This window comes from Ursus maritimus, unplaced genomic scaffold (genome assembly GCF_017311325.1).
Source record: "Ursus maritimus isolate PB19 unplaced genomic scaffold, ASM1731132v1 scaffold_2, whole genome shotgun sequence".
In the NCBI taxonomy this organism is placed as follows: domain Eukaryota; kingdom Metazoa; phylum Chordata; class Mammalia; order Carnivora; family Ursidae; genus Ursus; species Ursus maritimus.
This window is the reverse complement of record NW_024424452.1, coordinates 98,862,088-98,881,118: the sequence shown is the minus strand read 5'-3', so window position 1 is coordinate 98,881,118 and position 19,031 is coordinate 98,862,088. Positions and strand designations below refer to the sequence as shown.

The window sequence follows — 19,031 nt, the reverse complement described above, 5'->3', positions numbered from 1 at the left end:
AGAGATTTCAAGTGTCACAAATGGCGTTCTGTCCTCTCTCTCATTTTTGTAGAAACCACACCTCAGTGTAGGATTCCCAGCAGCTATGATAACAGCTACCATGGTGCTCCTCCAGGAGTGGCCTCTCTTCTGCTGACTCAGCTCATTACCTCAGTGAGCCTGTCAGGATGAATAGTGTTCTTTATCAGCCCCCTCTGAAGTGTTGACTGTGACATACATATAGTCTCAGATTATGTCCTTTAGAGTTCTATATCTCTCTGCTCCCAATATAGCCAGTTTCAAGAGTTTTGACTAGTTTGTCATAGCTTTTGTATGGTTAAACATTATGATGCTAGGATAGCATCCTACCTCTATTGAAAGCCCTACGGTTCCAATTTCTAAGAAAGTTCCCGAGAAGAGAAATTTTTATTTAGCTCTTGGTTTTAATAGGTTTTCTCATTGGAGAGAAATGCTACCTCTAAATTAATGGGGACGCCCAAGGAAAGAATAAAGTAATCATAATACAGTAACAGGACAGTCATCAACCTCTATCTCGGCTCCTCGTAATGTCTAGAAGTAATAAAGAATTAAAAGGTTTGTCATGGCAGTGCATGTTAGTTCTACAAAATAGCACAATCTGTGGTAAAAAATTAAAAAAAAAGAAAATTGTTAAAGCTATTTGTTTTGGGTCAAATTTATACACTGTAATAGAGCAAAGGAAGTTATAATACAGGTGTTTGCCATCAGAAATCTTCATCTGTATTCATTTGACTTATCCTAATATAAGTACAGATTATCATTTCACCTCAGAGAAAATGAAGTGTCAGGACAGCTAATTGAAGAAACTGAGTTAGGTTTTTTAAGAGAAAAGTAAGAATATGTCAAATTGGGCCCTCTCACACACACACAATTTTGAGTCACAATTAAAAAAATAAAGGAGTTATAATAACAGTATGAAATATAGGTAAATATATGTTGGCAATCCTTCATTTTCATGCAGAAGCCAAGGATTTGTTTGTTTCAAACAATGTTTACATCATCTGGATTCTTGAGGCACTGAATAAATAGCACCCTTCTTCCTTGCTCAAGGTCTGAAATAAAAAGTAAGACAGATGGAGACAGGCTATCATCTTTATTTCTGCTGCAGCTAATCATTTTGAAATATATGGCTTACACCTTTGAGCATGCAGGCTGAAAATTATAGTTTGGAGAAGGTCATCCAAGAGTATACACATTCTGCAGGCAGGCCAGTTCTTCAAGGAGAGAAAGCGAGAGAATGAACGAAAAACACACATACACACACACACAAAGAGAGATGGATGTATGCTGGCTCACATGCACAGTTTTTCCTTCCAAACTTTCCAATTAAATGCCTGTCTGGAGTAGAATGAATAAGAGTGAAGAGTATTATGCTAGTGTGCTAGTGGAGTCACGACACATGAAAAGTCAGGCAAGAGAAGGAGCTTTCCCCCATAACGATAGGCATAAAAGAAATAAAAGGCAATAGAATATACAGTAGAGCAAATAGTCAAACACAGCTTTAAAGTAAAAAAAAAATTCCATCTTTGTTTCTTTGTCTAAATTAATATTCTTAAAGACAGCTAACAAATAACCTATACGTACGTGGTAAAAGGGAGAGATCTCCACAGGGGAGAGTCCTGACCAAAGGTTGAAGTGATTGCAGAAGTTTCCGTTTAGAGCCATGGGTAAAGAGCCCCTGGAGATTTGTGCCAGAAGCAAATTCCCTTTATTCCCCCCAGGGCTGAGATACAGAGTTCCAAACTGCAAAGAGTCAAGCAAATTTTGATACTTCACCTAAGCGATCCCCCCAAAAATTGCTTCTCAACCTTCTGCCCACCCTTCAACCAACCAATCAACTCTGGTTTCACTATCAAATTAAACATGTCCTTTTAAATAAAGGATTCTATTCAGTGTTTCTAAAAAAGCTTCTTCTAAAACCACCTCACTATCCTAATACTTAAAATAACAGGGCATGGCAAATATCTAGAAAAAAATATTTTGTCATATGAAAAATTTTGTTATTTTTCATATTTGATGAACTCTTCCACAAATACTTAAAATTGTAATCACAGGAGGAAAACATCTCTAGCCAAGTCATTTCACCATGTAGTATTAATTAATTGTTGCAGATGTTGGAAACAATTTCACCCAAAATGTTGATGGAGGTATGGGATTCTCTGCTATTTCTCCCCCATTGTCTTCTATTCTCAGCCCTTCCACTGATATCAACCCTTTGCCTCCTGGGGCAGCGAACAGCAGGATGCGGCATAGCAGAAATAACCTTCAAAGTTGCTGCTTTTCAGCACAGGCGTTCTAGAGATGTAATAGTGACTACTGGGATAGCCAGTCCTGCGTGTCGGAATAATTCGAGTACAAAGGTGAAGCCAATGCATCCAACAGATCTCTACTGACCTAGTTCTAAAATAATTCTAAGAGGGAGTCTGTGACAGGATTTGACAAGGAACTTTATGGCAAATCCTACCTGGAGAGGCTGGGTGGTATTCATACAGCCATCTGGAAGACATCCAACCTTCCTGTAGCAGTCAGTGTTCTCCATAAAAACAGAACTAATAGGGTGTGTCTGTGCACTTGCATGTGTGTGCACGAGTGTGAGTGTGTGTGTGTGTGTGTGTGTGTGTAGAGAGATAGGAAAAAAAGAGAGAGAAAGATTGGTTTTAAGCAATTGCTCATACAACTGAGGAGGCTGACAAGTCTGAACTCTGTAATATAGGCCAGCAGTCTGGAGACCCAGGGAAGAGTCGCAGTTTGCATCTGAAGTCAGTTGGCTATGGAATTCCCACAAACACCTTGGGTTTACAGAGGCATTTACTCAATGTACCCATTGGGAGGACTCTATTCTGTGAATCCCATTGTAGCTCATTGGTAAGCACAGAGTTCCTTCCCACAGCCATGACGGCTTGCTACCAATCAGGTAATCAAGGGTCATTTGGTCATTGGAGGATTACAAACAAAGTATGGCAGGCTCAGATTTGCATTATAGAAGGATAACTCAGGCATCAGTTCAGTTGAGGTAATGTTGTATTTGCCAAAAGTTAAATAATGATCCAAGCATGAACTATAACTTGTGTTTTTCCCAGACGGTTTACTCTCTAAACAAAACACTAAAACACGCAGCCATTTATTTTCCTCTTTATTTTGTCCTCATTTACACATGGGGAGCACATGCTTAAGTCAGTGTAGGTAGTTTCAAGCTAAATATAATTTTATTCTTGAAAGTGTAAAAAGCAAATGCAGCCCCCATAAGGAGGAACTCTAGGCTGTTAATCCTCAGGGCATGTGCCTGGTCACTAAGGGGCTGATGGTGACTTGGACCTCCCAACACCCATGTAACTGCTCTGGCTTGCTCGATATCCACTTTGCACAGGAACATCGACATTTTTCATTTGAAAATGATTCTCTATAAAGTGTAAGATGCTTTCAGACGTGGAAAATGCACAATGCTGACATTCTAACTGAAAGGAATATCCCCTTCCTTTGCCCCATATTTGCTAGTAATCCATAGGGCGCATGTGAGGCATGCAAGGATCATGAAAGCTACAGTGACATTATAAATTGCACATGGAAGATAAAATGTTGACTCTCACAAGAAACACAAAAATGGAAGAACAAGGTTTCTCAGCAAGTTTGCCATGTTTATATTCACTGCTTCCACAAAACATGAAAACCGTCTCAATGTGCATATGTAGGCAAGCATCGTGCCACATAACCGAAGATCTCAACCCGCTACCACACTTACAATGTGACCTAATGTATATGGCATATTTACTAATTACACTGTGTATAAAGAGTGGTTTAAAAATTTATGTAATTTTTTTTCTTTAAGTGCTCAAAGCTAGATATGAGTACCTTACCTATATGAGTATGTGATTATTACTTATGAATTTTCTAATCCATTGAGATCATCAAAAATTTCTTTTTGTTTCAAAATATAAAACTAGGGAAAGCAATGGAAATATTTAGGTTTTTTTCAATGCATATTTTCAAATGTATACTCAAGTGCATTTAAATGTAGGCCTTACTCTGTATTAGAGCTAGGATAGCCTTATACAGAGAACTTAAGTATATAAACAGTCATAGCCCAAGATTTCCCATTATTATGTGAACCTATTGTTTTGTTTTCCATATACCTCCCTAGTTCACTTATGCTATTTCCTCCTATTGAAATGATTTTTCCCTACTCCTCTCCAAATGTCCAAATGTAGTCCAACTCACCACCTTCTCCAATGCACCTCCCTATCTATCACTGCTGGGCTTAATCTCTTCTTTAAACCCTAATAACCTTTCAGCTCTATCCCTTTCAGGGCACGTAACACTTTGTTCCTTGTGTTATTGTCTTTTCATCCTTAGAAGACCAATCCTTGAAGGCAGGATCTCAATCACTCAGCAGAGTGCCCTTAATCTAGTAGGTGCAAAGTGAATATTTGTTGAAATACCGAATGGATGGGTAAGGACTTAGAAAAACCCCTGCAGAAATCCAAGAATTGGTTCTAAGAATGAAATAGCTCTAGCAATTTTAAGAGTCCTAAATTTTCTCTGTCCAAATTATAATAATCAGATGGTCCCAATTTTCTTTATATAGTTGAATACAAAAACCTTAGGAATTGAGGGAATCAGACAGGAGTTGTAGGATTTTATCATATAAATTGCATTTCCTTTAATTCCCATGACTTTTCAAATCTGTGATCAATAAGTGGCTTGCACTGAGGACAATGGTTACTTTTACAGATTTTAATGAGCCCCTAAGTATTAATCATTAAAAATACAGATAAAGAGCTCATCAAAGAATAAACTTTGAGAAATAAATGAATCACATAGAGGGATACTATTGTTAAGATTAGAAGAAGTGACTGTGGAATACAAGAAAAAGTTGGCATCTTAAGAGATTTTATGGCTTATATACCTCTAAAATTGATGGCTATCCATTCATTGTGTTATTCAACACATATTTTTGAGTCCCTGTATTTTAAGTCTGACACTCTTCTAGTTACTGAAAATACCATGGTAAACAAACATTTTCTGCTTACAGTAAATAGATCTATAAAATCAGTAAGGCGGCAGGCAATAAGTGAGGTATGAAATTTTATATAAGGCTCTCAAAGAAGACCTCCATGATAAAGTAGCATTTGAGCTAACTGTTGAATGAAAGGGTGGTGGGAGCAATGTGAATATTCAAAGGAAGGTTTTCATGCCAAGGCACAGCAAGAGCCAATGCCCTGGGGAAGGAATGTGATTAAGGTGCTTGAGGAAGAATAAGGAGACCATTAGAGTTAAAACAGAGTGAACAGGGAACAATGGCAGGAGATACTGTGTGGGTGTGGTGTGGGGAAACCTTGTAGGGCCCTTGCAGGACGTGGTTATAATTTGGGATTTTATTCTGAGTGAAATGGGAATTTATTGGAGAGTTTGAGCAGTGGACTTAATGTGATTTGGCTGTAACCCTAAAAGGGCCACTCTGTCTTCTGTGTGAAGAGCATGTTAGGCTAGGGTGGTGGTAATGTGCAAGGATGAAGCATGGAGACCAGTTCGGACATGACGGCAATAATCCAGGCAAGAGAGGCAGATGCCTTGTATTAGGATGGTAGCAGTGGAGGTGGTGAGAAATAGCTGGATTTTGGATATATTTTAAGATAGAACCTAGATCAAATCATTCATTCAGATTTTTACTAAGTCAGGTTCTACCAGATGTCAAGTAAAGAAAAGTCTCTTTTCTGAGAGATCCCATGATATCATGTTTATGGTGGCAATTATTTTCCCCCTTACTCTTTGGGTAGCTCATCTGTTAGGCTTAATACTAGTTCTCCGAGAAGCCTGGGTGACATGCTTTGTGTCAGAGTGAAGCCAGATCCCAGAGCTCCAAAGCTACTGTTCCTTCCACTATATTTCACACTTTCCCAGTTTTCTTCTGCATACCCAAGAAGAGTTTTGATCTAAAAAACTATATGTAAAGTATTGTTAGCATTATTCTGAATATTGACTACATGGTTCGCTTCACAAAAAACCATTAGTATTTTCTTCTCAAAAGATTATTGTTGTGGATTTTTTAACAGTGCTTTGAATTTTGTAGGCACAAAACAATGATAAAATAATTCATATTTGAGTGATTTTTAATAGGCATTCAGTGTGGGGGAATGCTTACGTTTGACTAGTGATATTTTCTTTGTTGCCTTATTTCTAAATATGTGTGTTTAAAATGTAAGTGCTATTGAAAGTAGACCTGAAGATACCACTTAACAAATTATTTTTAAAAGTAAAAATGTAAGTTTCTTTCTGGTCGTGACTATTGACATAGTTTTTGTGAAATGTTAGCCAAGGACCTATTTATTTTAATTCTGAGAAATTTATCAATCATCTATGCATTTACTTTAAAATATTAACTAATAGCTAAAAGGTTTTATTGTAATGAGTGTACTGTGCTAGACAATACTTTTTACTGGACCATTAGGGTTCTACCTCCTTCTTTTTTTCCTGTTCTTGACTAAGAGTTGAAGTATTCTTAGAGAGTCTGAGCTGCTATTATATTTAGACTGCTAGAACACGATGCAAATGTCCATATTTTAATCAGGAAATATGGACATTGACATTAAAAAGTCTTCCCCCTCACATTCTTGTGAGTCATTTTTCCTCCGCAAGATTCTTTTCTGCATATTTCTACTAGACCCACACCTGACTCAAATAAACTCTCAGCCTCTTGAGTCAAGCGTTCATTTCTCTCTTTTCTCCATCCTCTTCCTCTGAAAACTCAGGTAGAATTTAATGCATTGTGCATCTATTGATGGTCCCTAAAAAGCTTGATATTCAGGCCAAGAGATGGGAAGAATTAACAGAACACTGGCCATAGCCCTTGCTTTCGGAAGGCTTGACTCCTACATAATCATTTTAAATGGTCTAAGGAAAATCTTGCCGTTTGCCTTCAGAGGCTAAATAATTGGTATCTGGTGACTCCCACCAGTTGCTTATTCCTAAGGGGGGGGGGAGAGCATTTTGTCCAGTGTTCAAAGAGAATTTTTAATCTTTTTCTGTTCCCTCAAAAGATAAGTTTCATCATCTCTTTTAAGATATTTTCCCTTTGGATCCCTCTTTTTATTTTATTCCTCAGTGTTTATTCCTCAATAACCCTTGATCATAGGATAATTTGCAGATGTAAGTAAGATAGCTGAAGACCATAAGAAACAGGACACCAAACACCTTCTACCAGGGTTACTTATTCCATGCATATGTACTGGACTGAGGATATATTAAAATACAGAAGGGAACAGTGTTTGTTTAAGCATGGATAGTCACTAAGGGCATTCAAGATGGCACTATATACTGGTAAGGGAGAGTGGGTTGGTCAGGTGGTGTCTAAGGCCCCGCCCAATGAAAATCTTTCATGTTCCCATACAGATGTGAAGGGGAACAAGTGATTTTTCCTGTCTTAGGAGATGCTATAATGGATGCATGTAGATACACTATAAGTAGGATAGAATAATTTATCCTCTCAGAGTCACTGATGCTCAACCCTATCTTTCTAAAAACTGGATTGATTGAAAGCCAGGCATGCTTAAACCCTGATTGCATATTTTAGATGTTTTCAAAAGATTATGTAAGAGTAGAAATTGGAGTGTATTATCCTCTGTGCCTTCTATTTAACGTTCTGTTCTGTTTTCAATGAGCATACTAAGTATGCTGAAAGAGTATAATGAAATAGCTATTTGGTAGTTTTGTTAGGTGCCAGGGCCCCAAATTTTCTAATCCCATTAACAAAAAAAATACATTGCCCCTCAAAGCCACAAATATCTCAAATATTTAAGTTTATGAAACTAATAATTAGCATTAGAAACATTTTCTCATAGAGACTTACAACATAACCAAATAATTTTTCTTGAAATTATACATGGAAATTTAGTAACATAATATCAAAAAATAAAGAAGTTCTCTTTTTATACTATATTGACAATAAATTTCATAATCCACAGTGTTAACTTTGTAAGAGGTAATTATAAAAAATATTGCTGCATTATATACAGTTAACATTGTGTGTTATGCTGAAAGAAAAAACATTGCTTAAGAAACATTGTTAAAGGAAGAACTTTTATTATCTGAAATTTTAATTTAAACTCATGTAGCAAGTTTGGCTTGATTGCTCTATGCTGCCGTAGAATTTATAAGAGAAAGTTCAAGACTTACCAAAAAGAAAAGAAAATCTGTGGTTTTCCTGTTCAATACATTTTTTTCCCGAGACATATAAATGGCTGTTGATTCTATTCCCACCCTGTGAAATGGGAAGTCAATGAAGAAATAGGGACTGCCAAATAAAAGGGCACATACCCTGTTTATATGAGCAATAAATACTTATTTAGGGAACGAGAAAACAACAGAAACAAGCAGAGCTGATTTGTGTCCCATTCGCTATGTACGATTTGACATGCCTGTTTATCACACTTCAATAAAAGTGAGCTGAAAACTTAAGGGATATTGTATCCTATGCAGAATGGAAATGTAGACTTGAACAACATCGGTCCCTAAAAGTTGCACACACATTGTTCTAGTTCCCTTTCATGGAGAATTTATGTACCATGTTTTTAAAGTTTCAATAAACCTTTTATCTGGAAGCAAATAAACTTTAACAAAACTCATGATGCATACTTAGGTTTTCTAAGAAATCTATAAGAAAATTCACAGGTTCTTAAAACATCAGGCATTCTTTTTAAACAATATCATTCAAATTTTTCATTTAAATTTTTAAAATGCAAATTATACTTTAAAGTTATTTTTATTCTTAAATATTCACAGATTTTGTAAAGCAGAACTAAATCAGCTTCTGAATATATTATGGATGAAATATAGTCTACCTGTTAAGCTACCAAGACAAACTTTATGCTTTTACTTGCTTTATTTTTTTACTTTTTACTTTTTTTTTACTTTAAATTAAAATTTATAAACATTAATTTCCTATCTAGCAAAGCGAATTTGGTTTTCCTTGAAGGAGTACTATGTGTAACTGGCAGGAAAAGAAAATGAAAGAAGAATAATATGAATTAAATATGAATTAAATGGCATTCACCATTTGCACTTATCATAAGGCAAAAAATTAAAAAGGTTGATTTTATATCTTAGGCATGTTCTATTGTTTATTACGGAAGAATCAGCATTCCTGGTATTTATAGACCATGTACAGGTCCAGTCCTGACCTATATTTATACTACAAATAAAATTTTAATTGTTGCTTCAATGCAAGTGCCATTGCAACCATCATTTATTCATGCTAGGGTTTTTAAAAACAGCTCTTCAATCTTAATAGTCTCAGCTGCTAGCACATTATTAACCAAATAACATGTTTCCCATCCATAGGTTTGGCCTATATTGCAGGGTGCATGCTTAGAAAGACAGCAGTGATAGGAAATATCTTGGGGTGGGCTAACTCAAGCACACAAAAATGCAAGACAAAAAGGGCTCCAGAAACCTGGCCGAAGTTTGGAAGAATTTTCTTGTTTAAGAAGTATGGGATAGTTTCAGAGTTGTTTGATGATAACAGTGAGGCTGAAGAGGGAGCCGGGAGGGAGGTGTTGAAACTGCTTAATCCTCTGTTAGAGAATTGTACCAATACCCCAACTGTTTGCTACCTCTTCAGCCAACGTTGTGAATGGAAATTGCCCAGCTCACACCCGACAGTCACAGCAGAAATTTTCTAGCTCCTATTGGAAATTTGCTAGGTATCAGGTAGACCACAGGAGCTACTAAAGATGTTAGAAGGCCAGAGTCATCAAGCAGTCAAAAAATAATTTTGCCACCTTCCATTCATATCCATGTTTTATCTCTTTGAAATACCTTTTAGAGAAAATTTACAAAGGACTACATATATAAATAAATACATACATAAGTAAAAATAAAAGAGGGAAAGACAGAAGTCAGGAGATAGATTTTCAGTGTTTCCTGAGGCAGTTTCCTAAAAAGCAAATAAAAGCTGGAAAACAGTGTGACAGAGAAGCCATCAAACATACATTTATATGATAAACAAATAGAAGAGTGAAATTCACATACCATGCACAAACCACTTGAACCAAAAGACGTTACTATTAGAAAATTTATACAAGTCTTTCTTTGCTTTACCTATTTTAGCTCTTTGATCAAAATATTGCTCCAAGCCCACTATAATACTGAGGTTCAGATCCAAAATATTTTTTTCCTTCCAAATAGCATTTTCAGGTGATGGAATTTTAGTTAGTCCTTTCCTACATAAGCAAGATGGCTTACTGACTATGGTAATTATGTGCAGAGCTCACTGTTGTTCTCTTAATAAATACACCAAATTTTCCCTGTCAGGTTCATCTAAAAACTAGTACATTGTGCTTTGATGGAGTCAAAGAAAGGGAGGGAAAGTTATTCTTGCCAGGCATTGGTAATGCTAGTCAACCTAATCTACCTGAGAAATATGTGTAACCAGATCTTAGGTGGCTCTGGGATCATTTCTTTGAACAATGTAACTCGTATTACCCATGTGATCTTTAGGAAGAACCTCTTCCAAGAACTACTTTACATATTATGACATGAATGCGTACAATAATGAATTTGCCTGTGAACATTCTTATTTCTAAGTTTATCTTCATTGTTTCCATAAAAATTTATGGTTAATAATTAAAAGTTTGTAGTTTATACTTAAAAGTCTTCCAAGAAGATCCTTACCTAAGAATTTTGGAAAAACATTTTATATTTTTCAAAGGATCAATTTGCTAATGGCATAACCTAGTACTAAACTAGCTGGGCTTTTCTTTCTCTAAGGATCTAACAAAAGAGAACTGTGATGGCATTTCTTGTAATTTAGGACTTATTAATTTATGTTTTTCTTACAGAAAATATTCCGAATGACTGACATACTCCTAATAATTAACGTATGTTGTCTGCCCTGTACTTAACAAAAATCCACATAAATATGCTTTAAATTTAATAATTTTAAATTTGTATACACTTTTCTTGCTCCTCTACAAACTTATTACATTTTACAGCTTAGAAAATATCTTACTTGCCCTTGCAATTAACAAAGCTTTGCCCTGATAATTTTTTCAATTTATTTTTTTCTTTAAATTCAAGATATTCATTTTGTGGGTTTCAAATTCCACAATGAATATAAGATTGTGGAGATAAAGTGTGGCATACTTCTTTTCCTCATCCATGTATATATAAAATATGAAAATTCATATTTATTTTTAATTAGACCCAATCAGCTCTGAGTATAACCCCTCCGCTTTAAATTTATACTTACTGCAGATTTTGCTATGAAAAGAATTAATTTGGCTTTTAGCTCCTAGTTCAGTTACATGGGCGTATATTACACATGGGCAAACACCTCTGACCCTGGTACCCAGGGCACTTTCCATTCTCATTTTTCTAGTCTTAAGCTGTCACTTACTGGGTGCTTACCAGGAAAGCACATAACTCTGGCTATGTAACACAGTTTGTGTTTCTTTTTATTACACTGGAATAGTCAAAACACATTCTTTAATTTGCAATATAGTACATCATAAAAACATTTCCTCACTTTTGCCATCATTCTTTATTTTCCGATTCATCTTGCAAAATCAGAAATAAACATTTGATAAAGCTTAATTTTGCATTTAACAGCTCTTGGATGGCTAATTACCTTTAAAATGTAATGAAACATTGTCACTTAAAGGATCGCCATTTATACCTAAAAATTAACTGCAAATTAAGTGGCTAATGCTGTTAAAAAAGAAAAAAAAAAAAAAAATTCACATTGAGTTCAATATTTCTAAGAAGCAGGGAAACCACATATCACATCAGTTTGCTGCTTTCAAGGTCAGTACTAAGATCAGAGAGTCCCCACCGTATGATACAATTGGAAGATAAAGACACATTACTTCCCTGGGAAGCTTTGTCTGAAGCTTCAAGCACAAGTGGGTCAAGTTCCCAGTGATCCTTTGCGCCTGTCTAATTAATGATTGTTGCATTTAGTTTGCCTGGGACTTTATGATGATATCCCCCCTCCCGCCCCAAATAAAACAACCCTACAACACAAAAATTATCCTGCTAGGTGTTCTCATTTCCAGAAGTTTGCAGTAAGAATAGCCTTTAAAAATCTCATAACAATGTTTTTTTTTTAATTATCTTCCTTCACGTATATTTGATTGTCTAGAAAATCTGTATTCCAAGAAATGATTTTTCTGCCTAAATGTTAAACATACAAATAACCTGAGATCACTTCAAATACTAATGAGTGGGAGAAATTATTACACTCTACAAGCATGTGTTTAAATGGTCAGAATTCGCCTTGAAATGTAAAATTAATGATCATTTACTCTGGAGTTTTATGTGAGTATTGCATAAGTACTGGAAATGGAGCCACTCTGGTGTAACTATACAATGCTACATTGTTTCATTTCCCATGTTTCTGTGTATATGTTACCGTCTCAGTTTCATTTGTCAGCAAATGTCTGTTTATCCTGCTTCCTGTTATTAATTATGGGAAACAGGTTTTCTTGAAATATATTAGAGACTCTTTTAACTCTTGTCCAGATACTTCAAGGCAAGATATTGATGATTCCTTTAATGTCTGTACAAAGCCGGAAACTGAGTTAAAATACATTGTTGTCTCACACAGCTTACAACTTCTTATCTCTCACCAAAAAAAAGACAGAAATTAAAAAATAAAATCACAGCAGCTTCTATTCCTATTACTAGATACTGAGATAACGGAGTTGGACACTTTCTTCATCGGCCACGGCAATTAACTAACATATCACAGTGTGAATTCTGAACTCAAACATGTTTCAAAGATCAACTCAAATAGTAAAGTGCTAAAAAACAATAAGATACATTCTAATGTAAGTGTATCCACAAAGAGACGAAAATACCAACTTTATTACTGGTGTATTACAAAGCTTTTAATATAGAAACATATGGTCAGTCCATCTAGCTCTCTGTCTTTGAAATAGGAGCAAATATACTTGCATGCATTAAAAATCATAAAGGAGCCAAAACATCTGGAAGTTTTAGAAGAAAAGCAAAATAGTTATGGGAGGAAAGTCCAGATTAAAAAATGCAGATGTTTAATTGGGCTGTCAGTTATGTTACAAGGAAATAAGGGCAGAAATAACCAGAAGCCACTGGTGGAAAATTAAAATAGTTTCATGAACCATTGCCAAGCTAAAAGCAATGAAATCGGTAACATAATATGGACAGGGGCTTTCTAAACTGAGATCTGAAAATGTTACCATGTGCAATTTTATAAATTAGCCATTTCCAAAAAATCTTTTTCATTAAAGCACAATAAAAGTTTTTCAGACTCTCCTCTCTCTCTTCGGTCATTAACATCGGGCAGTTATTCGGAGTTTGGCTTTCATCAATGACAAGCTCTCCCCCCACCCTCCCCACCCGGTTTCTAAGACCCTCTAATACTGCTGAGTGGCCAGAAATTACAGATGCAAGAAAAGCTGACAAATGCCTGCCAGGCCCCTCCCCCAGTGCCTCGATAGTCAAAGCCCCTGCCAGAACATGCCAGAAAGCAGCACACCGAGAGACAAAGACACAAAGATTCCATTTTCTCAGTGAAAATAGATTTCATGTGTAAAACACTAGTGAGAAAAAAATTGAGAGCTGACACATATGTGCAATTTTAGAGAGGCAAGGCTGAATATTTCAAGAAGATTGAAATTGCATTTGATTGCATCAAAGCCTAACAAATGTTGTTTAACCTAAAAGTCTTTTCAGTCTGTAAAAAGACATTCAGTGGCAAGATATTTTATTTTTTTAAGCACATGGTTAAAAAGAAAAAAGAATCTTGAGCTCAGTGGAGAGATGTTGATTACATACTACTGTTGCATAAAGAATTAACACTGGCTCACATCACAGGGTCTACAAAATAAAGGGGGAAAGTTAAAAAAAAAAACCCTATTGAATCAAAGGGTTCAGAAAGATAATATTAAATCCTTATGAGTATGTTTCCTATAAAAAGAATCCCCTCCCAGCAGCCCCAGGGTATCATTACTGGAGAGGCAGTGAGTGGTTTATTAGAGATTCAAACCTTGGCATCTGAGCCTTGCCAAGCATGCAAGTTTTAGCTTGTGAGCCCAGGGCCCTTGGCTTGCACAGTCCCTTCTGGCATCTAACAGTGAGGGCCGTCTGGTTGGTCTCCACACGCCAGGCAGTGTGTGGGTGCAAAGGCTCAGACTGGGAGACAAAGGAAGATCATCATTTGCTATGGAAGGTCATGCTTCATGCTTTTCTTCCTACCTAAATTCATACATGCCAGCAGAACATTTAGGGATGAAAGGAGAAATATGGGAAAAAAGAAGAGATAACAAAATGAATCAGGGAATTAATCTGTAACATATCTTCAAGTGATATTATAAATAAATATACAGAGGGCGAGAGAGAGACAAAAGGAGAGAGAAAGAGGAAGAGAGAGAAGGGAGAGAGAAAGTTCGAAGTTTCAACTTAAAATGATCTTTTCATGCAAGGGAAGAAGCTTCTTCCCCTGCCTTCTTAAATTTTTAACTTTGGTGGGTGTTTGTATATCTTTAACTTCATATACCATGCAAAGCCAGTTCAGTTGTATATGAAAAGAAACTGTGAGGTCACTTTTTATTTATTAAAAAAATATTGAAGTATAATTGACATACAATACCCTATTAGTTTCAGGTGTATGTCATAGTGGTTTGATATTTTTATACATTATGAAATGATCCCCACAATAAGTTCAGTTACCATCTGTCACCATAGAAAATTACTACAATATTATTGACTATATTCCTTATGCTGTACATCACATCCCCATGACTTATTTATTTTGTAACTGTAAATTTGTATCTTTTAATCCCCTTTACCTATTTTGCTAACCTCCTAAACCCTCCTCACTCTGGTAACCAACAGCTTATTTCCCGTATCAATGAATCTGTTTCTGTTTTGTTTTGTTTGTTTTGTTTTTTAGATGCCACATATAAGTGAAATCATACAGTATTTGTCTTTCTCAGTCTGACTTATTTCACCTAGCAAAATACCCCAAAGGTCCATCCATGTTGTTGCAAATGGCAAGATTTCGTTCTTTTTATGGCTGAGTAATATTTCATTGTAGATACATACCACATCTTCTTTATCTGTTCATCTGTGGATGGACACAGGCTGCTTCCATATCTTGGCTGTTGTAAATAATGCTGTGATGAAAAAGAGGTACATCTCTTTGAATTGGTGCTTTTATTTTCTTCAGATACTTAACCAGGAATGGAATTGCTGGATCATATGTATTTCTATTTTCAATTTTTTGAGGAATCTCCCTACTGTGGCTGCGCCAGTTGACATTCTCACCAACACTGTATGAGGATTTCCTTTTCTCCACATCCTCATCAACACTTGCTGTCTTTTGCCTTCTTCATGATAGCCATTCTGACAGGTGTGAGGGGATGTCTCATTGTGGTTTTGATTTGCATTTCCCTGATAATTAGTGATGGTGAGCATCTTTTCACGTGTCTGTTGGGCATCTGTATGTCTTCTTTGGAAAAATGTCTATTCAGGTCCTCTACCCTTTTTAAAATCAGGTTGTAGAGTTGTTGTTGTTGTTGTTTTTAATATGAAGTTTGCACATACTTTATAATTTTGGGTATTAACCTCTTATCGGATGTATGATTTCAAACATCTTCTCCCATTCAGTAGTTGCCCTTTTGTTTTGTTGATGGCTTCCTTAGCTTTGAAAAAAGTCTTAGTTTGATGTAATCCCATTTGTTTATTTTAGCTTTTGTTACCCTTACCTGAGGAGACTGCCCCCCAAATATTTCTATGACCAAAGAGCTCACTGACTATGTTTTCTTCTCTCTCAAATTGAGCCTGCTTACAGTCCCATCCCACTCCTTTCAATAGCATCCTGTTCTTAATAGATAGGTTCATTATTTGCAGAATACTTGGAATGGGCTTAATATATGTTGAAAAGTGTTAGACCATTAACAGGTTAAAAGGTAATTAATAGTAGCTGTCAGGGGTTAGAGACCAAGAAAGTGCACTGGGAATATTTTAATTTTAAAAAATTACAATAAAGTTTTTAAAAATTGAGAACACATTCTGTACTCTGCCTCTCCCTTTCAAGCTCCCACAGTTCTTAAATTCCTTTAGTCAATAGGAATATCAGAGAGAGAAAGAAAAGAAACTAACCAAGTACTTCATAATCTTATAAGAGATGACTGAGAGGAAAAATGAGAATATTAGGTAAATCCTATGACCACTAAAATGTTTTACACAAACTCTTTATTCCCACAACAATATTCTTGTCAGGAAACATTCTAGCTATCCTTTCCAATCTAATCAAAATACTATACAGCACTGTGAACAAGATATTCATAACATTAATTAATAAAACCACTATTTCAATTAGGTTATTAAAAATAGCCTAAATGTTCAAAGCATTCATCTATTTGCTATCAAAGGGAGTGTTCCACGTATTTGAGAGTTGGGAGCATAATTACTTATGCGTCTTCAGCCCCTGTAAGTTTAGTGAGTCTCTGAGCCCCATTTCCCATTGTAGAATATGAGGAATTTTGTCAATCATAGGAAATTTGGGGGGGGGGGAGTGATTAATCCACAAAGGCAGTGTTGGCTCCAAAATGCTAACATACATGTGTGCACAGTGGGAAGAGAGTGTAAAACTTTTGTTGTGTTTTAAAACTTTAAAGTTTAGTATGAAGAACACCCCCATGTCATTAATGGAGAAAGGAAGTCTCCGGTGAATTCAGTAAAATAAATCAGGCAAAAGCGATGCAATCACCACACCACGGACCGGTTAATTGATGTACACATTTCCGGATGTTTCTATAACTTTGAATCTGATACTCTGCCATCTCAAATTTCTTAAGTATATGTAACATATTTATAGTAACTTTCTCCCCCCCCCCACCCCGCCCCTTAGTCATGTTTCTGCTAAGCGGTTGCGCACAGAGGCTAAGTGCGCCGAAGTGAATCGGCGTCCGTCCCAAACCCCGAACAGAAAATGAGCTACCCTAGGCCCCACCCCTCACTGCCAAGCCCACTGCCTTGGCCTCGGAAGAGTTGAGAACAGCAGTGGAGAGTGTGTGAAGTTTTTCAATACGCTTCCTAGCAGTGCCCCCCAACAGGGTCACTCATGCCTCTTCCTCGGCAGCCCCTTGAGCATCACCTCAGGTACCGATGAACAAAGAAGAAAATTATGAAAAGAAAGCATATTGTCATATGGAAGATATTGAGAAAAATATTGATAACCTTTTAACAGAAATGTATTCTTGAAGAGAGAATACATATGTCTAACCTAAGAAGACTGGCAAACTTACACACTCTAAACAGTGTTTCTTATGGTAATTTCTTAACCAAATACCAAGATTCCCCAATTTAAGAGTAAAAAGGAAAATAACAATGTGCTTGTCTTCATTTAACCTAATTGGAATGGAGAAAACCACATCTTTTAGTCACATCCAATATATTTTTTTAAATATTCAACTGCTATCATCGACTAGAATAATGATACAGAAATAACATTGCGTTATTTAGATACATTAGTCTCTATAGAGAAATTAGATGTTGAAAAACAAAGCAAATATATTTAATATGCCTGGTAATAAAATCTAGATTTATCCATCAGTTGTACTAATGGTAGGTAATATTTTAAAACCTTTTTAAACATGGGAAATACATCCAAAGGAAAACGAATCCTTATAACTAATTAGCATAGCAAAGGTAGCCAAAGCTTTTCTGTTTTATCTTTTCAGGGGTTTCTGGTTTTTACTTGACAAGACATTTTATGGTGGGGAAACCCAGACAATGTTTTCTAGGGCCAAATTAGTAGCCCTAGAAAAGAAAAAATTTAGGACATGAGAAGTTGGCAGATCTCTCTGGATTGTTGGATTGGAAAACATCCCCATAAGAGGACAAAAATCAATTTTAGCTAATTTGCTTAGCATGGCCTGAGTTTCATTTAATATCTCTTTTTGTTTTGTGCAGGGATCTTGGAAAAATTTGTAACGAATCCATAAAGGAAACTGAAAGCAGTTTGATCTTCATCTTCAATGACAGTCCCACAAAAGTTGAAGAAATATGTTATGTCTCCAAAGAAGAGTACAGTCGTGCCCTAAAATTAGGACATGATTAAGGTATGACATTTCTTTTAATTCAGTTGCAGTGCTTTGTTCTTTCCATTACAGATAATTTCTTCTTCTTTTTCCCCAGTCTCTCTCTCTCTTCCTTTTCTTCCTCTCATTAGCGGATTGTCTTTTATAATTGATGTTGTTTACTGTCCTTTCATCAAATATATGCCACATCACTAAGGCAAGCCATCCAACGGGACACCTAAATACACATTAGAAGGTACTGGGAGCCATGAGTCGCTTTGACCGCCTCGCCAGGACAGTTATAATAAGCATCTTGATGCCACTGAATGCAATACTGTATTCAAATAATAGCCTTCATCTTTACCCTCTTTAAATATAAAAGTAAGCTTGAAGCCTTTGAAGGACCTAGCCAAACAACACACATGTGAAAATAGACCAGTGAGCCTTTGGGGGGGAAAATCCTTATGTAAAATCTATAAAGAATCTTAGCAGTTTTTCAAGAAAGACCTCCAGGTAATGATGGCTGAGAATGACACACATGACCATCTCGATTATGAGGAACATTACTTTTGGCCCTCTGTGCCATTTTTCCTCCCTGCAGGATTTTTTCTTTTCTCATCAAGTTTTCAGGGCTATCTACTGTTCTCTGTGTGTAAAGCATATTTAAGTGGTCCCACAAAGCTGCAGTAATTAAAAAAACAAAACACACACACACACACAAAACCCAACCGAAAAAAAAAAAAAAAAACCGAAAAACTTTGTCAAGTGGTCAGACAGACTGGAACTAGAGGATTATAGGTAAGAGGGATAAAATGAAGGGTTGAAAGCTGTAATTTCTATTTCTGTGGTGGCAACCGCATCAGCTGCTGGAGTCAGGCAGTTTAAAGATATGGCTACTTAAGCATAGAGTCTGGGAAGAAGACACTTCAAAATATAGCAGTGAATCAGGCCTCT

At 36.2% G+C, this 19,031-nt stretch overlaps 1 long non-coding RNA gene across 1 annotated transcript in view; it reads left to right on the top strand.

The window, feature by feature from the left end:
* Positions 1-18,805, top strand: part of LOC103657690 — a 36,086-nt gene extending 17,281 nt beyond the window's left edge. The window contains exon 2 of the long non-coding RNA XR_566924.2: positions 17,971-18,805. This is a non-coding gene — a long non-coding RNA (uncharacterized LOC103657690). The remainder of the gene's footprint in view (positions 1-17,970) is intronic.
* Positions 18,806-19,031: the final 226 nt, after the last annotated feature.